Genomic DNA, 26,981 nt, shown 5'->3' with positions numbered 1-26,981 from the left:
GCTTTAGCGTTATGCCAAGTTTTGGTAACTATCTAATTTCAGGGCAAGTGTTCATTCCCTTGTCTGCAGGATCTAGAAAGAAGGTGGCAATTACTATCTGTTGTTCAGATGTCTGAGACTATCAATTCTTGTAATTATATCTCAACTAGGTGATTTTTACCATTTGTTTACATAGAGATATATAAGCTTTATAATATATCAGGCTTCACATAGCAGCTCCCAAATTCTGCCTTTAAATTTAAATGATGGGGGCAGCCCGGGAGGCTCAGCGGTTTAGCGCTGGCTTCAGTCCAGGACATGATCCTGGAGCCTGGGATCGAGTCCCATGTCGGGCTCCTTGGGTGGAGCCTGCTTCTCCCTCTGCCTGTGTCTCTGTCTGCCTCTGTGTGTGTGTGTCTCTCATGAATAAATAAATAAAATATTAAAAAAAATAAATTTAAATTTTGAGTAATGATAAATTTTAAACAAAGTTGCCTTCTCTTTGACATAGCAATATTCAAAGGCTTTCTACCAAAAATCCTAGAAGATCCCTTGGGGTTTCCTCTCTAGCTCACCTCAAGAAATCCTCAAAGGATATTAAAGAATCCTGAAATGTTTTGTGGCTTGCATTAATTTTTTTAACCATTGGTCATGTCTTCATTGCAATGACTCTCTTAAAAGTGTGAGCTCAGCGGGGATCCCTGGGTGGCTCAGCAGTTTAGCACCTGCCTTTGGCCCAGGGCATGATCCTGGAGTCTCGGGATCAAGTCCCACATCAGGCTCCCTGCATGGAGCCTGCTTCTCCCTCTGCCTGTGTCTCTCATGAATGAATGAATAAAATCTTTAAAAAAAAAAAAAAAAAAAGCCTGGGCAAATCAAAATAGTAGGTAATAATTTCTCTATGTATCTGAAAGTAGTAAGAAATCACATACACACACACACACAAGAAGAGTGAGCAATTCGAACTATCCCTATAATGGTTCACTAGCCTCAGCAACCACATTTGTAAGAAGGCAAGGGCCTTATGTTCAACATTAGGAGAAGTAATTATATGTTCTGTACTATGCTACTGAGTAAAATATGCAAATGTGAAGTACACATACTCACTATTATATATATACATGCAAATATAGTTTTGTAATTACAAAAATAGCAGTGTGAGTCCTTGATCTCTACCTGGCACATTTCTAAGTACCTAAAATGCATTTTTGTTATATGCCCACAACATCTCTAAGGATAAATTTCATCTCCACTTTACAGTCTAGGAAATTGAGACCAAGGTCACATAGGAAAGAAAACAAGAACAGTCTAACTTGATAGCCTGCCATGTCATCCTCCATGTTAATCCATCCCCACTCTGCCAAGGGATTCATTAAATAGTGTGCATAAGAGAGTTCATTTCATGACTTCATTTTACCCGGGTAATTCCCATCCTGAGAAAAGAACACATTACCCCTGCACCTCGTCTCTCCTGTCTGAGGCCACAGCACTATTTCTGAGTCCCAGCCCCAAAATAAAATACAACATGTGGCCCTGTGAGTTACATCTCCTCCCAAGTCTCTGCTTTTGAAAGTCTACAGTTCCAATTCTAGGAAGGGTGTCACGAAAAAATGTCCCCTTAAGTTAGGCTTTTCCCCCAAAGCCCAAGCTTTTCTTTCCACTTCTTAAAAGTCTATTTCTTAAAAGTCTAGTCAATTTTGGTATCTACAGTCAAAGCAGACATAATCATTTTTTAAAGACTTGGTTATATTTTACTATTTACTCAAGCCAAGAACATTTATCATGCCTGCTAAGTGTAAGCTGCTCTCCTGGGTATTATGAGAAACACAAGACAGAATGCCTAAAAGACCTTAGGTTCTGAGAGAAGGAATGACAGACATGCACAAAAATAAATAAATAAATAAATAAATAAATAAATAAATAAATAAATAAATAAAGCAAAAATAAATAATTTAAAAGCCTGCAGCTAAAAAATAAATTTAAAAAAATAAAAAAAAATTAAAAAGCACAGTTTAACGACCAGAGATAATAAAAGAGATGTTACATAGCAGCACATAACTGTCAACTGAATTGTGTTGCTAACTACTCTACAAGGTAGCATTCATTCCAAGCAGGAATCATTTGCTCCTCTCAGGGTGGGTACCTGGATTAGAGGTGTTATACATAAAGCACTCAACCTGTAAAAGCAACTCAGTAAATGATGATGATGATTTATAAGCATCATAAAGATATTATCTTAGTATTATAATATATTATATTAGTGTGATGTTGACCATTTACATATAAATTTTGCTCACAACCACCTTGTAAGATATGAGTCGATGATACAGGCCATCTGACTCAAAATAGGAATTTGAGGAAATGTCGAGCAAGTTTGTGTTGAATCCCTGCTCTCAAGGAACATCTGAGTTCATGAAATAGGCAGAGACCACAAAGATTGAGCAATAATTGTTTCATCAGGAATGCAGAATGGATTCAAGAAAAACACAAATGTCTCCAGACTTAACCAGACAGTTGAGATAAAAATCGAGGATTTAGGTTAAAAGATACTGCTAACAAGATCATAGGACAGGTTTAAATATCTAAGAGGCTGTTTTACAGTCAAAAGTGGCCTTGTCTGAAAAGATTCAATTTAGGACACAAAGGAAGGTGGGGACCCATATTTAACAGCCTGAGACAAGAGATGATAGGGTGGGACCTTTCCCAGAAATAGGGCTTCAGAGAAGTTACTGATTTGGAAGCTATTAAAAATCCACAGTGAAATCTTACAAAAAGAGAGAGACGACTTCTTATAATTTACACCAACAGAAAGCAGTTAGGAAGGAAGAATAAATGTTAGTTAAACTTTAAAGATTAAATTACAAATTTACTCAACGGATTTAAACTTTCACTGCACAAGTAGCAATTTTAAGTCATAAGGGATCTGAAATGTTTCCAGAGTTTTAAAATCGACTATTTTACTATAGTGAAAAAAGATCTTCACTTTGTACATAGCAAATCCTCTGCCTTGTAATGGGCTGGTATAATTGCAGTTTCATTGAAATAATTTTACTGCTACCTTGCTAGTTTTCTGTTAATTATCATTTCAGAATAAGAAAAACTATTACTTTTAAAGCCTACATTAAAGAGGGCTTAAGCAAGCATAGAAAAGAAAGGCAGCATGGGAAAATATAAAAAGACACTATTAATATTAACAGTTATAGTTGGACACTTGTTCATTTAATAAATCTTTGCAATATTAGCAAGATGGATGAGGAGTAGTACAAATGAGAAGAACATGAGATAAGCGATCATTTGTTATCATTACTGAGATATAAAGTATGATTCAGTGTTTCATAATGGATGTTAAATTTGATTTAACATATGGTTGGCTCATTTGCTGAAAACTATCCTTAAAGATATAAACTCATTCTAAAGTCAAAGCCATTGTCTTAATAGCAGGCTTGGAATTATCTCTCCATAAAAGACTGAATAAACTCAGTAAACACAGGCTTGGGGAGAGGATGTGCAAAACCCATTTTCTGAAAAAACAAAAAAAACAAAACAAAACAAATGTGCCATATATCCAGACTCATTGAACATATTATAGAAAGTATTATTGCCTATGTTGAAAAAGTAAAGAATTAATGTATTTTTAATATCCATACAGATACAGTCTGTTGAAATATTCAAATGATCAGTAGAGAAACTGTTCTGATTCTAACTGTTCAAGGAGAAATCCTTCTTTGTCAACTTCATCTCTGTAATCATGTAAATTCCCACCTTAAACTCAGTGGATTAAGCCAATCATTGCAAGTACTGTTAAAACAATTTATACTTTATCCTTGCACTTTGGAAGGGATCTGACCTGAAATGAGATACACTTAGAAATTTTTGTGACATGAGTATACTCCTATCACCACACAAATTTGTCTGAGTTCTCAGTTCTATCAAGAGAAATACATAAAAACATTTGAACAATTTATCTATCTCCTGGAGACACAAGACTAGTTTGAAGACTAGAGGTCTTTAGCAGTCCCTGTGTTAATCCTGTGGGTGAAGGCTTACTTCACAAGCAGTCAGTATCTGTTCCAAAATCAAGTTTATTAATAAAATGTCTACCTTAAAAACAAAGCTTGAATCTTCTGTTTTTAACTGATGATTGTTCATTTCCACATCTTTGGGTGCCTATTCCTATAATCCAACCTACACTCATCTGAAATAAGACACTGCTGGGCACCTCCATTATCGTGCCTTTGAAAATGATCTAGGTGTGAGGAGCAATACTCCACCTTGCTGCATGCATTAAATCAGTGTCTGTTGTTATGTTGCCTCTTGTCTGATCAAAGTGTCATTTAATTCACATTTAGCTCTCAGATGGACACCTACAAAAGAGAACTTCAGCCAAATAAGCCTGATGTACCCATCCTTAGTTTATACTCTCTACTGAGTATTACTCTTACTTGGCGTGGATTTATTTATCGACAACAGGAACCCCACATTTAACACCAAGTAGCCTTGTGCCACTGAATCAGTCACCACTACTTCCCTGGGCTTCATTTCCCTCATTTGTAAAATGAAGGCCTCAACTGACATCAGTGATTCATGAAAAAAGTATCCACTGCCACACTGGCTACATAATCAGCCCGAGTCCTTTGTCAATAGATTAGACCTAAGAATCTAGGGGCCAACCCAACAGATTTGACCTGAGAATTCAGGGGGCCCTGAAAATTCTGCATTTTAGTAAGTGCCCCAATGATTTGCATGGGTATGTCCTATGGAAATAATGGGATAGATATACCAGAAGAATCTACAATATTATGTACTGAATCCATTCGACCATTAGGTGAAAAAAGAAAAAAACATTCTGAGTCAGATCAATAATTCATTGTATATAGATATCTAGTAGCCCATCCAAAACACTGACCTCAAAAGGCCATGGAACCAGATTGGCCTGATAGAGATGAGGAGCCCAGTAGTCAGGGTTTAGAGTTCCCACTCAGCTCTCTGCCCAGCTCTGACTCTGGCCATGTCTGTTAACCTTTTGAAACTCAGGGCTCCTTCTCTATAAACTCGGTATAATAAATCCTACCTTAGAAGGAGATTGTCCAAGTTAAATAAAAAATACTCACATAAAGTACCTGTGACCCTGAGATCATGACCTGAGCCGAAATCTCAGAGTGTGGAATTAGGGTTAGATGCTGAACAGAGTGAGCCACCCAGGTACCCCTCCATTCTCCTACTTCTTGTCCTATCTGTGACCCAAAGGCTGACTTGCATGGACTACACTGACAGGCTTCTTGTCTTCTTGCTTTCCAGGCAATCTGGTCAGTGAGGATTCCAGCAGGAGATTGATGGAGAGAAAAAAGGAAGGTTAAGTCCCCATTCAGAGATCCACAGTTCTTCCCAAGGCAGGTTACTCTCCCCAATTTCCTCACATACTATGGTGCAGGATCATTCCTTCCTTTCATCTCTTTGGGCTTGGGTCTTGCCAGTCTCAGTGTTGCTCCTTCCAGCCTCTTGCATCACCCTGTGATTCCTCCATACACCCATCCACACTTTTCTAAGTAGAAACAGCCCCTTTCTAAAGAATCCTTTTGATGCTCATCCTCATTTGACTGTGCCGACTATTCTGGTTGAGAGTCAAATACAGGCAATGTGTTAGGAGCTTAGGAATAAGGTAATAAACAAAAAAGGTCATCATCTCTTGCCCTCATGGAGAGATAAAGAGGACCACTATGATAACAAAAATGACAAAAAAGAAAGTACCATTTATTGGACACATGCCACAGGCCAACCTACAGAAACTGCACTTCTGAAGCTGGTATATTATTACCTCTGTTTTGCAAATGAAAAAACAAACAAACAAACAAACAAGCAAACAAAATAGAAAGCTCAGAAATATAGAGCCCCAGAAATATTAAGCAACAGAACTTAGATTCAAGCCAGGGCCAACCCAATCCAGAGCACACTCTCTTATATACTGGGTAGTGCCAAATCTACCTTAGCAATATTCCTGTCAGATAGACCTTTCATGTGAGTATAAGAAATTCCCTCTCCCCATTCCAAATCTGGCCACGCACAGAAAGCCCTATGTGGAAATTAGGGAGAACTGAAATCTATCCTCTTATCACTTCCACACACCCATTTGCTTCTGAGTTCCCTCCTGTGTGACCTAACACATGATTCCAGAAAGATACACTCTTCCGTAACTAGGAGCCTTTGTTCAAATCCACCAGATCTGTCAGTTTCTTGCACAACTCAAGAAAGATGCAGATCAGCAATGGGGAGGACCTTAGGGAATATCCTGGGACTTCGCAGACCTGCACAGTAAGACCAGGTACTGACTTCTCCTTATGCCATCACCCGCTTGCCTGTTCCGCCCCTTTTATATTTATCAGTGGCCACATTCTCTGACTGGTGGCCAGAGTACTCAGCTCATCTGATGTTTTGAAAACAGACACCCCAATCCAGGCTGGGCTGACAGGCACACAGCTGTACCAACTTTATTAATTAGTACCTAGACCTTTTGAGAATTGATTTCCACTTTGATCCTGGCCTGCACATTTCTATCTCAGATATCTAAACAGCAAATCATGTTGTCTTATAATTAAGTGATAATCTTCATGACAGAGAAGATGACAGGACTATAAATGGCTTATGCCAGTGATTAAAATAACCTCCTCCCCCTTGCCACTTAGCCCTGGAAATGTTCTCCAACTTCACAAAGCCATTCGTAGTTAATAAACTCTCTGTGACATGAGCCTCATTCCTATTCAACAAGATCACATATCCACTGTTACTCTTCAGAAACGATACTCACTTTATTCTTTATGCTTAAATAAGCACATCTTACTGTCTTAGGAGACAACACAAATGCAGCAAAACAATTGACTTTAATATTCAGATTGGTAAATTCTGAAGATAATGCACATACAACATATGTTCTAAGTAACTACAGGGGCAATGTTGATATAACACTGAGCATTTAATACACAGAATAAATATCTATAAGAAGGTAAGTTAGACTTCGGAGAGTACACTGAATATTTGTTGAGCATTTATTCTATTCTGAATACCGTGGTAAGTGCTCAGGATATTACAGTAAAAGGACACAATCTCTATACCTTTAAAGCACAGTAGAGCCAAGTGCACAGAGAGTGAAAAAGAATTATTCTACCAAGCAACTGGTTGCCACAGTAGTTGAGGACTGGTTGGAAGGAGTGATGGATGGATGAACAATGTCTGCCATGAGGGTTGAACATGGGAATGGCACAGTCCATTCAAGGAACACTGCACAAATGAACAAACTGATGCATGAATGTCATCTTTCTGACTGGATTGGGTGCTCTTGTGGAGTAAGCTCCATGGTTCTTCTACCTCCATGTCCCTCAAAACCCCTAATACAATTCTTTGTACTTAATAAATATTCATTTTCTGGACAGATGCCTGGATGGGTTGCTTTAGTTAGTTTCTGACAAAACAATTATGTTGCCATTTTAGATGCTTCATTGATGTTATATCTTTCCTTCTCAGTTATTGTATCCTCTTTATCCTTCCCTTCTTCTGCTTTTTAAATACACCACAAATTACCGCATCTAAATCCTACAAAGAGGATCTCCTCTAAAGGACTTCAACAAACCTTTTTCTATGTATATATGTATGATCCTTTGCTACCCACACATCAAAGGTGTTTTAAAGCCAACTTGAAAACTTTCCCAGACTACATATCCTTGGTCACATTCTCACTGTCTTAATAAAACTGCAACAAATTATTTTTCTTCCAAGTAATTCATTATGTATATAAAGTACTGGGAGATGCCCTAATTCCTCCATAAGTAGTAAATTCATTTTTATGCTGGTATGGACACATACTATTTTCCCAGCTATTCTAAATCCACGCTATCTTTCTTGTTTTTATTTCTTGATGGTTAGGACACTTTGATTATAAAATCTAATTGTTTTTCCCTATGTCTCATTAATCCTTGGTGCCTTTTTTTGCTCATCTCAAACTTTTCAAGGTTTAGTTTGCTATAAAATTTAAATTGAGGACATAATCCTCTCACATTAATATATAAACCATTCCCAAATTTGAAGTCTTAGATATATGTAATGTATTATTATGTCTTTTACCAAATGTACTGAACTTTTAATTTTTATATGGTTCATCTTCTTAATGATGCTTAGATTTCTATTCAAAGACATATCTCTTTTTACCCAATCCACACTTTTTGTATGTCTCTGTTTTTCTGTGTATTTCCAGGATTCTCTGTCTCTCCATACTTTGTTTTCTCTCACACACATATACATTTCAATATCCAAATTCATAGTCCGCATGTGCTTGTGATTTGCCATTCCTCTCCTACCTTTGTTAGAAGCTCTTCTTCCTCATGCAAGGGGATTCTAAGGGAAAAAGTGAAAAAGAAACTTGCAGGAGAATAATCATTCGTGGTTCAAGAGAAAAAGTACCCAAGTCTGACACTGTCCCTAACTAGCTACATGATATCTGCCATGTAATATCTGGCTTTGATTTTCTCATCTGCAAAACTAGAGGGTAAACAAGACTATGTCTAGAGTGCTTTCTAATTCTGAAATTATAATTATGAGTCAACATTTATTGCACTCTGATCTGTGCGAGGCATCAAGCTAAGTGCTGGATGGGATCACCACTGTAATGGTCATAATTCTATAAAGTAGACACTGTGTTAGCCCCACTCTATCACAGAGCAAACTGAGGCTCAGAAAAGCAAAGTAACTTCACATCTGATAAGAGATGTCTGAAGCTGGAATGCAGGAAGCATGACTCTCAAGTTATACATTTGGCCTCTCACTCTCATATCAACTGATCTCCTATATTTTAATAGGATTAAAAATGAGAAAAAAATGAGAACATTTAGGGGTACTTTGGTGGCTCAGTCAGTTAGGTGTCTGACTCTTGGTTTCAGCTCAGGTCACGATCTCAGGATCTTGGGATCCAGCCCTGTGTCACCTTCTGTACTCCAGCAGAGTCTGCTAGAGATTATCTCCCTTTGCCTCTGCCCCTCCCCTCCCCCAGCTCATGATCTCTTAAATAAATAAATAAATAAATAAATAAATAAATAAATAAATAAATAAATATTAAAAAAACAAAAACAAATTCAGGAGTTGGCTGCTATAAACAATGAAACTATATACAGAAATTAATAGTGTATACCTGAAACCAATTATTACACTGTATAACTAAATGAATTTTAAATAAAAACTGAAAAAAATTAATAGCACTCATATCATTGAAAAACTTCCCTCTCCTAAAATGACTTGAAAGGATGTCAAAAAGCTAAAGCATTTTTTTCAAAATATAGTCATTGCATCAATGTATACACTTCATATAAACACTTTTTAACTAATATTGATGTTCCCAAGAATGCCTATAATCTCATGCTTACATGTAATACAAGTTTTTTTTTTTTTTTTTTTTTTAAGATCTCATTTATTTATTCATGAGAAACACAGACAGAGAGGCAGAGAGGTAGACAGAGGGAGAAGCAGGCTCCCCGTAGGGAACCTGATGCAGGACTGGATCACCAGACCGGGATCACACCCCAAGCCAAAGGCAGATGCTCAACCACTGAGCCACCCAGGTGCCCTATAATACAATTATTATTTGATCATGTTCCATTGTCACCTTGTCAAGAGAACTGTCTACACTTTGTGTCCTTTATGAAAGAAGCTTTCTCCCCAGATAGGGGCACTGCAGCCTTGTCTCCACCATCCCCTCTAGCTGGCACCCACAGTTGTGTCTCCTCTGGTGCATTGAGAAGGCTTCTTTCTTCGGCCTATTTGTCTCCCCCCTGAGTCTAAACCCATGAGCATCACCCTACCACTATCATACTAGTCATCCCTCCCCAGCCCTGCGACAATAGCCTTCAAGCTAGGAACCTCTGCCTCAGTTCATCCTCCATATGGCAGCCTTATTCTCTTCTCAGAGCAAATCAAACAGGCCATACCCTACTTAAAATTCATTAATGACACTCCACTGCACTAGAAATAAAGTCCAAACACCCTTTCACTGTTTCCATCTTATCAGCTCAGATCTCCATATTCATCACGTACCAACTGGTCTTTTTGATGTTCATCAAACAGAATGAGCTTTTTTTCCTAACTCAGAACATTTGCATATGCTGGCCCCTTGACATGGAATATCCCCCTTTCTGCCTATCCTTTATAGCCAGTCCTTCTCATTTGTCAGTGCTGAGGTATCATCCCTCTTCCAGACAGCTTCTCAATGTCCTCCTTACATAAGTTGGCTCCAGCCCCATCATTCCCTGTCTTACAACTGAGAACTATTTTACTTGTGGGTGTATCCAAGAGAAATATCTTCCTTGATTTTAATACAAACCTTGAGAGCAGGTTGACCTTGCTCAAAGATATAGCTCAGCACTTAACTCAGAGCCCAGTATGGGTTGGAAGGTCAATAATCATTTGTTAAATGAATAAATGTATGACCTTAGATCTGTTTACTTTAACAGGAAAAAAAGATAAACCTTTTGAAATGGGGAGAAAATTAAGAGGTTGGCAAAACTTAATAGCTTTAGCAAACATTATTATGGACCTCTGACAGATGTTAAAAGAATGGAGACAGATCTTTAACATATTTGATATATCATCTCTACTTGGAAGGTAGGTTTAAAATTGTTTCTTTTCCATTATTTATGAAATGAGCAAAAATGATCTGTGTGTCTAATACGGGCTAAGAAATTAATAAGTATTGGTGCAACTTGCTGGATGGATAAAGATCTGAGCATTTTCCTCTCGTCTTGCCTTCCTTTCTACTGGCTTATTTTTACACTGATTTTTTTTATGGATCTGCATTCAATAGCGAAGGTAAGTGAAATGAAGCTCTGGAGAATGATCAGCAGTAACAAAGTAGACAGAAAAAAATGTTAAATCAGAATTGCCTTTGCTAGACCCACCATCTAACACATTTTATTATATACGAGTGATATTTAGAAGAACATCACACTTAAATTTGTTCCTGAGTTAGATTACTGGAGATAAATGAGATTGTAAAATTGTAACTAAAGGAGTTAATATTCGAACACCTATACAATAGAGGAATTTAAAATATTGAAGTGACTTTATATATACTGAAATATGAACGACTACTAGGAAACAGGGGATTTCATGGGGACTGATAATACAGGATCTAATAGAAAACCTGGTAGTCTTTATTGTTGGGATGGAACATGTTTTATGTCTCTGAAAACATCTGAAGTTTTAAATGCCAGACTGGAGAGTAAATACACATGAGGGCCGGTGCTGATTTGTGGTGGGGGAGGTGGAAGGATACACCCCAAACTCATGAATGTTAAAATCAACTGTGCTCAGTCCACTTTAAAGATCTCCATGCTTCTATCCTACCCAACTCCACAAACATCTACCCTTCCCTTGTCATTAAAATACTGGGAGAGAAACAATAAGAGGTAAATTTCATTATAATACTTAGGCTGGATCCCTGTCAGGATGCCATCCATGTAGAGGGATGAACCAGAGCATAAGTCAGGGCAAGCGTAGATATGTGTGTGTGAACCTCTTTCTACGTTACAACTTGAGAACAACAGAACAAATGGCTCATGTCCTAAGTCTTTGGTCTATGGGCTAGTGTGATGAAAAATAAAGAAGGAAATGTGGATTATCTGAAGTTGGAAGGCTGTCTTGGTGGCCTGGAGGTAGGGAGCAGGGGACAGAGTCCCTGATATGGCCTACTGTGTAGCAGCAATGACAGCATCAACACCTGGTTCACATATTAGGCTGAGTCCAGCCAGCATTAACCACCACTATAGTTACTGATGTCATGTTTGTTTTTTAATCTTAAGAAGTATTTCAAATGACCTAAATCTAAAAATAGGGTAATTCATGCTCATGACTATTTTAAATAGCAGCAAGAAGGAAAAAAGGGAAAATACACACACAAACACACACACATTTCAATTTCTGTGATTTTCCCCTCCCATGAAAGATAGAAAGTACTGTAGCTTGTCATTCAATCTAAAATCAGATTTTGTGCCAGCTGGAATCCTATATCTATTTATTACTGTGCACAGTTTTTACATTAGCTATGTGTTAAAGACTGATTTTGCCACCATCGAGATACAATATAATTGAAGGTCTTTTCGTGTGGTGCCAGAAAGATTCATTCAAATGGGACCATTTTGGAAGAAATGCTAGTAGAAGACAGGTATAGAGGTGCTTCCTGGTGACTGATCCAGCTGCATTTTTGGAGCAACGAAGTTTAAACATAAGAACCTGCCTTGTGGATTTGGGCCAAGATGGAGATTGTAAAAAATCCATGACATTCACTACATCTGCAAAACAGGTTCACAAATAATTTCACATTTTAAGGTCTGTAACATACTTAGTCCTTAGTTTCAATGATACTTGGAAAGGACCATCTAATAGAAGCAGTGTCTTATTCTCGATTTCAGAGAACTGTTCACATTTGTTCCCTATGAGAGTTCTAAATGTACTAATTCTTGGCTTAGTCTATGAAACAGCTTTTAAAATTGACTCACAAGCCTTTGAAAAAGTAGAGAATCAGAGTTTTGGGGCATGAGGCCATACATCTTTATTAAGCTTTATAGCTTGTAGAATGAGCACAATGGACAACCAATGGCTGAATTCAGGTACACACACATTCATGCATAGATATGTAAGTGACCAAGCCTGACTAGGTTCATGGGTCTTAGGAGGTTTCATTTCTGCAGGGGCAGTTGCCTGATCAACCTCTCTTGCTGATCAATTGAGACGACCAACAGAAAGCAGAGAGACACTCTCCTCCAACCATAGGATATTTATCAAGTAGGCACTCAATCAGCATGAGTAACATGGAGCAAACTGGAAGGGGAAGGAAGGGGAGGGGAGGAGAAACAGGGAGGAAAGAGGGAGGCACAAGGAGACAACAAGGGATAGAAGGAAAAAGGGAGCTAGAGAAGCATAGAAGGATGCGAAACAGAGAAAGAAGGAAGCCGTCAGAAAGACAAAAAAAGACAGGGAAAATGGTGCCATCGGAGTCAAAAGGTAAAATATTTTCAGAAGAGATGGGCAGAGTCCAGAGATGGCACCCACTGATGAAGTCTTTTCCCTGTCAGGAACATGTACAAACAAATGACATCCGTATCTGGGGCTCTGATGTCAACAGGTCACATTCTCAGAATGCCTCGAGAGGCCAGGCAAATAGCAGAAACAGATTATTGGTGAGAAGATGCTTGAGAATTAAGCATGGCATCTATTTTTAAAGGGGAAAACTGCACAGATCCAACAGCTAAGCCCAGATTCTGTCCCTATAGCCTGGAGCTAGCAAATCGATTCAGATATTTGTGAGACCCCGATAATAGTTTTTATCACAATCTTTTATTCGAGTAGCTGCAACCACCAGCCTCTCCAAGATTCTTCCCTCATCATATGGAGAAGAGCACAGAAATTTCAACATTTGTTAAGAGGTGGAGAGGTTTTACATGAAGAAAGCCAGCTCCAATTTCTTTGTCCTAAGAAAGGAAAATCCACCATAACCCACCTGCCAGAGCTTCTCATCTTGGGCACTGGCAGTGGGCTGAGGCCTCCAGAGCAGGGACATAAACAGCCCCAGGGGTTGTGGCAGAGACCACCACCTTGGTCAATGCAACTTGTTTGAGGTAAGATGTCAATCTTCTCACCTGCTGATGTTGGACACTTTAGTTTTTGAATAGAAGGACTTCAGGGTGCAAACAGGGTTTGTTTCCTATAATTTCTTATTATTGATAGAGTGGCTCAAAATCCAAATCCATCCAAATTAGCCATTACTCCCATCCTCATAATGTTCTCATTGTATCCTATCCTTTTTTTTCTATAATGCTTCCCATCATTCATAATTATATATCCATTTATCTTGCTTGCGTCCACTTCCTCTACAAAACTGTCAACTCACGAGGTAAAGGACAGAGTCTAGGTTGTTCTCCACTGAATTTCATGCATCTGACACATATTCAATGTGGGATACATATTTTCCTTGTTGGTCTTTTGCCTGGCAAGCAGCAGGACCTCAGCACACATTATCTCTTGCTGCTAACGGTTTTGTTACATCAGCACACCTCCATCAGGGCAAGGTAGGAAGAAGAGAGGGAGAAAGGGAGAATGACAACTAGAAAGTTTAATGTCAAGGGTATTTCCAGAGTTATGTCTTATATTTCCTAAATGCTAGAGGAATACTAGCATTTATACTAGCAGAGCCAAAGACTCCATATTCTTCAACATGCCATAACCACGCCCCCCGCAAAAAAAAAAAAATTAAAAAGGTATTATGCAAGCATAAATTTAACTTCAGATTCCAGAATCATTTCACTGCTACTGGAGGCCCATGTAACCCTTTCACTCACAGGTCATATAACTTGGTGCTGAGCTCCTTCTCCTTTCTATCCCAAATCTGCCCAGAGTGCTATTTCATTAGGGCTGAGCCACTATCCAATTTCTACCCTTATAGAAGGTTTGGTTTCAGAGGAACCTCACACATCCCAAATGACAATCAAGTGCAGGGATTATGTTTCTGATAACTCACACATGACCTTGAATATCACAGTTACCCACACTGCAACATGTAATTGTGCAGACCAATACACCTTAAGGTAGGGTATAGTTTCTACTGTGCACAAACATGCCCTATGGGCTACTAATAGTCTTGATACTAAGAAAAGGGCAAAATTCTATAGGATATGGCAAATGAAACACAATGACTTGAAAAGATGTATAATATCACCTTTAATTTAACATTTCATCTATTCTAATTAGAAAAAAATATTCATCAGAAATTATTTTTTTAAGTAGAGTATCCTTTTGGCAGTAGCATGAATACCTCTGGGGAGCTGCATTATGCAAACAATTTTCTTTTTTTTTTTTTTTTTGCAAACAATTTTCTACTTCAAAATACACAGGTAGTGAGAGGCAACAAATTATTACATTTCCACTAAATGCACAGGAACAACAAAGTTAATTAAAAAAAAAAAAAAAAAAAAACTGGAGCATCCTTCCCAAATGGTAATCTGCCTCCCCAGGGCAGAATGGTTTCCTTTTAAGGAATCTCCACCTGATGGCAGAGCCACCTTGTATCAGTAATTAATGACATTTTAAAAACTGAACTCACTTCTTCTTTCTTTTCATAATGCAAACTGAAGTTGATGAGGGGCAAGAGTCCCCTTGGAACTCAAAATTCATTTTTACAAAAGCTTACATCTGTGATTCCTACTCTGGAAGGGATATAATTAGCTAGCAAGCTGTCGATCACTCGTTTCTCAGCAATCATGTGACGAGGAAAGGAGGGCTGCCTTTATGGTTCAAATGGAGCTCCTCCATCGGGATAATGACACTGGAGACAAAGCCCGGAGGAGGTTGCAGGAGTGACTCATGTACCAAGTAGGAACCTAATTTTTTTCTTTCTCGGGCATGATCTCCTTATAGCCAGCAATACCTAAAACTTCTCCAGGAAATCTGAGGCCTCTGGATCTGTATGTAAAGGAAAGAAGCTGAGCCACACAGTCATATCATTTTAGGCAAGCCAATCATACTGAGTCAACATCTTTATCTGTAAAATGGGGGTAGGAATATCTACCTGATAAGTGTGCTATGAAGATGAAGTGACACAATGTACATAAAGGTTTAACCAATGTCTGTACATGTGAGGCCCTGAATAAATATCAATGGAAATAAAAGTAATGGCTATATGCTTATATCTTGTGGCCCACTGACCTAGTCAAACATGATCTTAACCATTACTGCTTCTATCTCATTATTAACTATTTATGTGGGGGGTTTCCAGATGTGTAGCTTAATACTCAAAACAACTTTGTGAGGCAGCATGATTATCCATTTCAAAGATAAGAAGACAGAAACTCACTTCACATTCTTAGTGACTGAGATCAAAGGGCTTTCACGGTACAAACCACTTCTCTGCTTAATACTTCACACTGGTACAGAGGTTTTTGCTCTATGTTAATTCTACTCTTACAGTGATACAAAGGAAGTCAAGAGTCACAGCTCTTCTTCAGAGCCCTGCACCATGAAAAGTGACTGGTGCACTGTACAAAATGTGAACCATACTAGTGAGAGACTGGAGCCCAGAGAAAGAGAGTTCCACATTAGCTGGCCAGGAGTGAGAAAGGGTAGGCTGTATGGAATCCAAGTAACAACAACAACAAAAACAGCAAAAAATCATCTGCTCTCAGAAGAGGAGGGAAAATATTTTCTTGAGTTTGATGATGTTTGTTATAGAAAAAATGTTCTTGTCTAATGGACAAAATTAGCAAATTCAAATTAGTTGACAACATATTGCCCAAAGGTGCCATTCACTGAGAGATTTTAACATGCTTTTCAATGATCTGAGCCACCTACATGCCTCTGCTTACTACATCCTCACAATAACTTTAAGAGTTAGGTTTAAGTTTTAAGTAGATACTGAGGCACCGAGGCAATGATTACTTACATTAGCCAGAGCTGAGCTGCTCAAAATGGAGATAAAGCAAGGAGAAGGGGTATATCAACATCAATGGAAGGGTTTGAGGTATGGGCTTCAGAACAAGTCCTGAGGAATGCTGCTACTTCTGCCACTAATAGGATGGCAGAAACTCGGGAAGTCACTGACAAACCACTCATGTTGGAAAAATATTGATGGAACTGTGAACAAGAATTAGAAAGCTACTGCCACTAGCACCTCTGACTTTTATGTGAGCCATACTAGCAAAAAACAGACACTCCATGATTGCTTCTCAATAGTGCTGACATTAGAGGCTGGATGCTGTAATATTGGTGTTGAAAACCAAATGTTCCCTCCAATATTCTAGCCAGCAGAAACTGTAGAGAATAGATAAAAAATGGCCCATCATACAACTCAACAGCAAAAAAATAAATAAATAAATAAACGAAAAAAAACCAAAAACCTCAATATAAAAATGAGCACAGGACCTGAATGGATATTTTTCAAAAAAGACATACACATGGCCAACAAGTACATGAAAAGGTATTCAACATCACTCATCATCTAGGAAGTACAGATCAAAAAAACAATGAGCCAACACTTGACATATATTAGAGTGGCTAATATCAAAAGACAGGAGATAAAATGTTGGCAAAGATAGAGAAAAGGGAACTCTCATGCACTCTTGGTAGGAATGCGAATTGATATAGCCACAATGGAAAACAGTATGGAGGTCCCTCAAGAAATTAAAAATAGAACAACCCTATGAGGGACACCTGGGTGGCTCAGTGGTTGAGCGTCTGCCTTTGGCACAGGGCATGATCCTGGAGTCCCAGTATTGAGTCCCACATCGAGCTCCCTGCATGGAGCCTGCCTCTCCCTCTGCCTATGTCTCTGCCTCTCTTTCTCTGTCTCTGTCTCTGTTTATCTGTCATGAATACATAAACAAAATGTTAAAAAAAAAACATATGATCCAGATATCCCATGTAGATATGCATTCAAAGGAAACAAAACCATTATCTTTAATAGGTATCTCTACTCCCAGATTCACTGAAGCATTATTCACAGTATCCAGTATATGGACAAAAACCTAAGTGTCCATGAATGGGTGAATGGATTAAGAAAATCGATATAAAAATGTGTATCACATTCTATACACACACACACACACACACACACACACACACCTCAATGTTATTTGGCCTTTAAAAAGAAGGAAATTTGTCATTTACATCACCAGAGATAAACCTGGAGGGCATTATGTTAAGTGAAATAAGCCAGATAAACAAAGACAAATACTGCATGATACTACTTGTAAGTGGAATATAAAAAAATAATAATAATAAACAAAAAGGTCAAACTCATAAAAACAGAATAAAAAAAAATAGTTGCCAGGGGTTGGGGGACTAGGGGAAATAGGAGTAGACTGGCAAAATGATACAGATTTTTGGTTATAAGATGAATAAGGTCTGATGATCTAGTGTATAACATGATGAATATAATTGATAATACTGTATTATATAAATAAAATTTTCTAAGAGAGTAGAGTTTAAATATCCTCACCAAAAAAGGAAAATAAAACAAAAACAAAAGAGAGGGAGTTAAAAAAAATAAGATATGGCCTCAGTTCTACTTTCCAAAACTCAAATATATCTAATTGGTTAAAAAAAAATCATATCCAAACCTCTAGCTGTAAGGGAGTCTGGAAATGTAGATTTTGGCTTTCCTGGTTTTTTGATAGAGGAAAGAGCATAAGAAGGAAGTTGGGAAGGCTCTTCAGTGTCCCATCATCATATCTACATGAGCAAGTAGGCCATCCAAGAGTCAGCTATGAATTGAAGGGTAGAGGAACCAGAAAAACAGGTGAGACCAAATGCAAGGAGACATGATAGACAAGGGGTTAATTGGAGAACAAAAAATAATTTAGTATAATGAAAGCAAAGGGAACATGGCAGGTGATAAAGGTGGAGAGGCATAAAAAGGGCACAGTGAAGTGTCTATCACCTCAGCTTAAAAGTGTTCTCAGCTTAAAGTAGATCTCTCTCTAGAGCTTCCAAAAAAGCCTCGAACAATTCTCAACTACTTCATTTATCACACAGAATTGTAACCATTAATTCTCTCATATGTTATACAAGAACACTGCCCTTAAGGATGAGGGTGGGAGGTCAAGGGCAGAGAGAGGCTTTATTATTTTTGTACCTTCAGGACAAAGCACTGTCTCTGTCACAAAACAAAAGCTCAGTACATATTTGTTGTATGGGATTATATCCTAACTGAACTTCTTTCAAGAATGAACATCCTAATAATTAAAATACAACAAATCATTCACTCATAAAGGGGGGAAAAGGGGTTTTCCTACTTCAAATACAACTGGTTGATATCAGATTATAGATAATACAATTAAGAATATACCCCTATAGATTTTTTATGCATTTATACATAGATAGGACAGTTGTTTTTAACAAGCGATCAATCCTGCATTTTGATAATAGCTCCTCAATGTTCCTGTAGAGAAGCACAGCACCTCCCATCACAGGAGGGGAGTCACATGAGGTATTTGATCTCAGCTCTGGGGTTTCAGGTGGGCACATGATCTGGATGGACCACTGAGAGTTGTCTGTGGGACTCTTTGCTATGAGCTACTAGGAAAAAGTTCTTTTTCTACTGAGGTTGCTGCTACTGATGACAGCCTCCTGTTACCAATGGCTACCACAAGGAACTACGTAACCAAAATAGAAGTAGAGGCCAAAGATGGAGAGATATAGATTCTTAATAACATCATTTTGGGCACAGGGATCGAGGGTACCAATCTGAGTACTAGCCTATGTAAATATATAAATACATCTATATCTATGTATGTATGTATGTGTGGTTTTTAATTAAGAGGTCATTTATGGTTTCTGGCTTGTGCCACCAAAAGAAACTCACATTTTTCTAATTGCCATAGATTTTTTTTTTTTTTTGGCTTTACTATTGATTAAAGAAATGGCAATAACTAAAAGCAATGGAAGAACAGGACTCAGTTTGAGAGACATCAGTCTGTGAGTGATCCGCAATGTAACCATTTTAAGGGCAGAGAACTGAGGGGACACAGCCATTATTTGACCTTACTTAATAAAACCAAAGAAAGAAGAATAAGCCCTTTACTTGCCTGTATGCACAGATAATTGATTAAGAGTAAATGATCATTACTAAAATGGCTTCAGAGCCCTTCAGGGTTGTGGGAATTACAAACGTTCTGAAGGAAATGAGATTACTTCAAGTTTCCCTCAAAGATATTAGTTGTATAGTAATCAATGATATTGAAATAGCATAATTCCCATTAAAAAAATCATTGAAGACTTTCCAAATAATTAAGCCAAGTGAGATACTGAAAGATCACTGCAAGGAGGCCTTATGACTAAAAATATATAAATACCAGAGGCTCATCCAGTAAAATACAGGAAGAGCTGCTCTCATCTAGAATGGCCTTTACTTGTCATTCAAACTCATATAAAATGCCTAAAATCTGTCAGCATAGTAGTTTCTAAGTGATATGTTAACAAATATATTCACTGAGAATACTTATTCTGCCTAGAGCCAATGTTTTTATAAAAACACCCTAAAGAGTCAACTGTTAAATCAATAAAACGAATGTTTTGAGCAGGTGTTTGGAATTGTGCTGATTTATCCATATTTCCCAGTTTAATTTCCACATTTACCATCAAACTTCTGCAAGAAAACATAAAATGTACCTGGAAGTATTATGCTCCTCATAAATACGAGGACAGTTGTACTAAACATATCTGTACCAGTAAGGAGGATTCATAGATCACTTTCATTTGCTTAAATTCTTAGTTTTCTTTTTAACCTGCAGTGATTGGAATGCCAAGTGTCACACAGCTCAAATGGTATTTTCAAGCCATTAGCAGGTGACATTTTAATTAGGTATATTTATGAGAGATGCAAGAAAAAATAGAAGATGAGTAAGGAATGAAAACTGAATTAGACTTATGAAAATAGAAAAGAATTACTATCCACTGCTTTTAGACTTTGCTTTTAGCATACAGAACAGTATAACTTACTGGTCAAGAATTTAAGATCTAAAGCCAGCCTTTACCAGCTCAAATCATGACAGTGGCATTTACCACCTGCAAGACACTAAACAGGTTCCATAGAATGCATCTACTTCCATAGGGATAACACCAGAACCTATCACATAAAGTTGTTGTGGAAACAGAATTCGGTATTGTTCAAACACCATTTTACATACTGCACAACAGAAAAGAAATGTTCAATAAATGCTAGCTCTTACTATATTATTTGTAACCCTGCCTACTGGATAAAGGGCAAATCATGGTAGGAAATCATTGTTTCAAATTCAATTTATATATATTTCTTCTTGCATCAACAATGATACATTTACAAAACACATATATAAGAAACAAAATAGTCCAACTTACAAATAGAGGTTAAACAAACAATTAAAACAAAAGTAGACAAGAATATAAGCAGGAATGATATGAAGAGTAAAAAAAATTATAGACATATGGCTGCCATAATCAACTACAAATTCTTGTTAGGTGCCTTTCTTGGTAATCAACACAAGAAGGTTTGTATGCATCACAATTTTCAACACCCATAAGATTAGAATACACTAAATGCCCAAGAAGAATACAATGATTTGTGAGAGACAGCAAACATACAGAACTAATGCCAACAAATGAAGAGTATCACTGGGGAAGCACAGAATAACCATGGTAATGGCATTGTTGGAATCAATTCTTTACCCGTTCCTGCACTCATACCCGTGCCATGGTCCCAGGGTCCATGAGTGTTCCCCTGACCCTTGACTTTGAACTTGGTCCTATGATTTTCTTTGGCCTTCATACATGGGAAAGCATGATAATGTGTCCTAAGTTCCAGTTCTTGATTTTAAATGGTCTCAGGGATTTCTGCTTGCTCTACTGCATTTGCCTCAGCATGAAAAGTAAATGATATAGCTAGCATTGTCGCTAGTCTAAAAAGATGCAAGACTAGAAAACAGGATCGGACCCTGCAGTGGGGAGAAGAGCCACTGTGCTGAGCCCAGCCTAGCTCAGCCAACCCCAGATGACTCACAAGGACATGATTAATAATAAATAATAGTTGTAAACTTCTGAATTTTGAGAAGATCTGCTTTGCAGCAATGACAAACTAATACAAGAACAACCAAATGATAGTTTGTTAAGCAGTATATGCATTGGCAACTAAAATGCAAAAATATCTATTCTGTATGTATTACCATGACCCCTAGAAAAAAGCAGCATACACTCACAGCTTCAATTTATAAACTTAACTAACCTTACTAGCATAATTTCTGAAACCCATAATAATTAAAATGAATAAAATCAAATGTCTGTTGTTGCTTGCTCTACTAAATGAAACTGTCCTGAGAGTCACCAAAACTGAATAATAGGTTGGAGGTAATTGTTCATTAATTGAAGGATAAGATGTGAAGGGGAGGTTGGTTATAATTTAAAGAGATAGATCAACAAGTTCCAGAATAACACCAGGCATGACAAGTGACCCATATGACTGGCACTAAGTAGAGATACCACATATATGAAGACGCATTGGTTATAGAAATCATTATCTTCAAATGTGTGCCCTACACAAAAGTCATAAGGGCAAAGGCTCCAAGTGGTTGTGTTGATCCAAGATTAGGTTGCTTCTCACATCTCACATTAGGTTCTATCCAGTGTGCACAGAACAGAGAAGAGTAGAGATTTATTTATCTAAGCATGGTTAATGATTCTCACTCATGAGTAAGGCTATATTAACAATAGTAATAGTTAACACCTACTTATTAGCATGGATGTGCAGGGCACTGTGCTAAGCACTAACCAGGAATTCTTTTATTCACCTCATGTAACATTCATGATACATACAAGATAAGCCAAGAAGGCAGGTACTTTTATTTCCTTCTCCAACCCACTATGCCCTTTGATCTCACAGTTTTCATGCACAAGTACTCTGAAGCTTGAAGAGATAAATGACTTATCTATGGTTACACACACATTCCTTGTTTAAGAGTATATAGTGGGCAAAATTAGGAGAGATAAACTGGATTACTATTTGTTTTAGTAAGTCTTGAACATCTTCTGAGTTGATTGACATTTTAATTTATTCCTTAACTATAAAGCTTCCCTAGTTTCAACTGGTCTGTGAAAATATTTTGCCAAATAGAAAGTACTTTGTAAATGGAAAAAAGTGTGACACATTGTGAATATCTCCCAAATGGCTTAAAGAGAAAACATAATTTCCAATAACATAATTTTAGAATATCCAATTGGTCTAGATTTATTCAAAGAACTCTGGCCTAATACCCCAACATTACCCTTTAACTACCTCTGACCAATTTGAAATCCTCTTTCTGTCTTCTATCAGATGGACAGCCTACTATATATTTCTCCTATAAATTATTTTACACTGAAAATAATAGACAGACCTCAGTGTTATAGCAAATTGCACCGTGGAACACACAAGGGTTTTAGTCTAGTTTCTCTTGAATTTTGTCTCTCTCTTGCCATGTCAAACAGATGACATTTTTTACACTCATAATATATACAAATTATGTACAAGTTTCACCGCTTGGGTGTGCCTATTATCCAATGATTCAAACAATGGCATGTGAGGCATATGAAAATAACCAGCCATAAACTTTTTTAGAGATTAAATTCAAACCCAACCAACATTGGATATAAGCATTTCTAATGTATTTTTCTTCAAATTTAGCTCATATGACTAAGAACAGATCTGTGGGACTGTTTAAGGGCACTAAATAGCACAAAATCATGCAGTTGTATGAAATGGGCATTCTGGTCCACAATATTCATTAATTATCAGAAGCAAAAGCAAACAATTCACATATGCAAGGTGATAAAAGAGATGGGCCTCCCTGACATAACAGCTTGATTGAACCGATCATCACTGACATAATGAGTTACTTATCTCTTTCAGAATAAAAATAATCCTCACTATTATCTCAAAATCCCAGGTTGCCCAGTTTTTTTCCTCCAAAGTTATGAATCCTACATTACAACCATTGATTCACAAAGTAGATTTTGTTGTTTCTTCCCTTGGCCACATAAAGAATCCCCAAGAACAGTGGATAATCTGTGAGGTTATGATAAGTGATCAAAAAGTTCTAGAAATTTCACATTACTCCCTTCAGATATTTTGTAATATCCAACAGGAACATGCAGCTTTTTCACGTCAGGCTACCTGCATGGAGCCTGCTTCTCCCTCTGCCTCTGCCTCTGTCTCTCTGTGTCTCTCATAAATAAATAAAATCTTTAAAAAAATAAAAAATAAAATCAGAAGCTCTATTGGTTCCTACATTTTACCTACCATATGGTATAAAAAAAACTATGTTCATCATAATGTCAAAATAATTAATTCAGTCAAGCCATAACTTGGCTAGCTACATATTACAAGTGATAGCAAACTAACTTAAGTAAAATAAAGGTGGAGGAAGGGGGCGGGTAGGGAGTTAATAGCTCACATGACAAGAGGTCATAATGATTTTATTATCTCGAATAGTTCCAGCCAGTGGTGGTTGGGAAATGTTTAACAATATATTTATTTATTTATTTTTTAATGGAGGGGACCTGATTTCTGGCAATTGCCAATTGCATGCTACCCACATGTCATGAGCCAGCTCACAAATTCCTAAAAAGTTAGCAAAAGGCTCCGGTGCACTGATATGCATTAGCTCCAGCAGCATACCACTAGATCCAGTACTCAAATCATATCATAATCACCTTCCATTTCCCTCTCTGCTTTCCGCTTCACTCCATCTGATTTCATTCTCAGACAGGTTCATTTTATATGGTAGCAAACACAATAGTGGGGGAATTGCTCAGAAGGGCTAGAAATAGCTTGGCTTCCTATCTGCCCTGTTAGAACCAAACACTATGGCAAAGGAATAAAATATTTTGATCACCCAGTTTTGGAGCTAAAGAGAATGGGGGCAGCTACCTTCAAATCATTTGGATGAAGCAGGATTCATCCCTAGGGGGAAAGATCTGTTCTCCTAAGAAATTCTGTGCAGAGAAATATCACAAAGACCATCTGAGTTTTAATAGCTCTAAGATTAAATCTATGGTAAAAGTTTATATAGCTAGAACTCCCTACCACATGTCCACTTCCAGTGAAAATTCAGGGCAAAAGCTTAAGATACAAAATAAGAAAATGTATCTTGAAGAAAAATATGCTCTTTCAACATAAAGAAGCTATTTTCAGTCATGGATAGATTCAAAATGTGAAGATATATAATTGCTGCATAAATTTATTAATGGAAGTGCTAATGCCATAAATCGTACATCTCTATTTGACACACAATCTTTTATTTTCCTTTCAATGAGGAAGAACAAATAAAGGAGTGGAACTGGTAATATTGCTTGCAACTAAATTAGATTTTCCACCAGAAAAAGCTGTTTAGAAAAAGCTATTTGAAAAAGCAAAATAGTACTCACAAAAGGGTATTAATGAGCCCAACCAGGAGGAAAAAGCCTCCAACAATACAAATAAATGTTTGCAAAACCTCTTTCAGGACTTAAAGCCAAAGGGATGCTTTGAACTTTTCTATCTTTGCAGAAACTATTTCACTTGCCAGCTGAGTGTGAGAGCCAGTTGAAATATTAGAATAAGAACCCTTAACTTACATTACATGTCTTACTGAGGATTCAAGGGGCAAGACCTCAGCAGATACGGGTTTAGAAGAAAACCAATATATCCTGCCCTCAAACTGTGAGGCATTATAGGAACAAGATATAGACTACACTGTGTGTTTGGCTCCCACCTTGGCCGCCACGAACATCCTAATATAGAGTTACAAGTCAATTCCAAGACAAGGAAGGATCAAGTTAACCCTAAGCCTTTATCCTGGATAGCTTTTTCACTGCTTGTCCACAGAGTTGTATGTGTGTTTTTTTTAAAAGTATTATTCTTATCTTATTTATTAACAAAAGAACAAGAAACTGGCAGGAAAACAGCAAAGAAAAATTGACCTTTTCCCCCAAGAACAGAAGTGAGTTAAGGACACCTTGCTATGGTTTCTCTGTAGCACTAAATCAAGTCCGTTACTGGAATGTGCCTACTATAGCTTAACGTGCTCCGTGAGGGACATAGCAGTTGGTAATGACATTTAGAATTCCCTTTATCAGTTAAATAAATTCAGGCCCACTTATGCATTTTTTCAGGACTACACCATGTTGCCCAAGTGCTTAGCCGGCTCACTAGAGGACGGTGGAAAACCAGGGGAACTCCTCAATAACTCAATTGTCACTAACTGTTTTCACTGAAGAAGGCATTCCTTGTAGTGATTTCACACTAAAAAATATCCCTTCCATGTGGTGTACCAGGTTAAAGAAAGAAGCAAAAGGGGCAAATGTTGCCTGCTGTGAGCACAAGGAAGGTCTTAAAATATAAACATGGTGAGATGGTCATGTTGACGAGAAAGTAATTTTTTTTTTTACCTTTAATTCCAATGGCACACCAGAAGGAATGCTAAAAGCTGGTTCCCTCATCAATATGCCATATTAGCATCTGTATTAATAACCTCAATATTTCATACTATGCAGCCATATGGAAAAATAAATGGCATACATGGTAAGTAGTATTTTAAATAGGATAATATTTCAACAGGTCAGGGGTAGAGCAATTGATTGAAAGTGGGGGAAAAATAAATATTTTCCAGCATTATCTAGTGAAGAATAAATATTGTATGTGAAACAGTTGGAAAGGATCTGCAGTGTATTTAATATTTATCCTCTTAAATTACACTTGACCTTTCTGTTAGAATTTCACCTTTGTACAATTCACTAATATCACATAGAGTCTCAGTAGCCTCTTTTACTTGAAACCACAAACATTAGATAGAAAAATGTGTTGAGGGAGATTTACCAAACTGCTTACATGGGGAAGGTAATCAGAGATGTCATCTGAATTGTTTGACAAGTCACACCACATGGATACTAATGACCACATATCCATTAGGGGCCCCAGTAAGATAACTGAGATTAAGGACATGTTTTGCAGAATTAGGACTTCACAATTTTTTAGAGTCTGAGTTAAAGCCCTTGTACGGAAGAGAAAGATGTGTTAAGTGTACTGTATTTTTATTTATTCTTGGGCATGGACTGTTTAATAAATTGGAATCTATTTCTTAATAATAAATGTACCCTTAACAAAGAGAGTGTAAAGATGATCCTTATCTTCATTCTGCTGCCTCTTCCTCCTCCCCCTTCCCCCACATTCAAGAGCTGCTGTTCTTTGACCTTGGTCGTGTAACAACAATCCTTAGAGCAAGCACTCTTTTACCACCAAAAAGAGGTTCCCTCCACTCTGGTAACATTTTTGTTGTCGTTGTTGACATGCTGCGTAAAATGATTTCCTTTGGATACTAAACCCAGTCTCAGAGACTCAGAACCGATTCCTTCACACAATTCACCTAATCAGATCTTAAAGGTGTTAAACCACTGCTGTGAGAGTTTGAATATGTTTATGTTGTTTCTTTGTTTCC

At 37.5% G+C, this 26,981-nt stretch overlaps 1 protein-coding gene and 1 long non-coding RNA gene across 4 annotated transcripts in view; one reads left to right on the top strand and one right to left on the bottom strand.

Annotated features, from left to right (window-relative positions):
• FHIT (fragile histidine triad diadenosine triphosphatase) overlaps positions 1-26,981 on the bottom strand; it is a 1,445,250-nt gene that overhangs the window by 370,641 nt on the left and 1,047,628 nt on the right. The window lies entirely within an intron of this gene.
• Positions 6,197-26,981, top strand: part of LOC111091295 — a 28,952-nt gene continuing 8,167 nt past the window's right edge. For both annotated transcript variants that reach the window (XR_005374846.1, XR_005374845.1), the window contains exons 1-2: positions 6,197-6,298; positions 10,467-10,617. This is a non-coding gene — a long non-coding RNA (uncharacterized LOC111091295). The remainder of the gene's footprint in view (positions 6,299-10,466; positions 10,618-26,981) is intronic.

Source organism: Canis lupus, chromosome 20 (genome assembly GCF_011100685.1).
Source record: "Canis lupus familiaris isolate Mischka breed German Shepherd chromosome 20, alternate assembly UU_Cfam_GSD_1.0, whole genome shotgun sequence".
In the NCBI taxonomy this organism is placed as follows: Eukaryota; Metazoa; Chordata; class Mammalia; order Carnivora; family Canidae; genus Canis; species Canis lupus.
The sequence above is the reverse complement of the archived record's forward strand: the minus strand, read 5'-3'. Positions and strand labels throughout refer to the sequence as shown.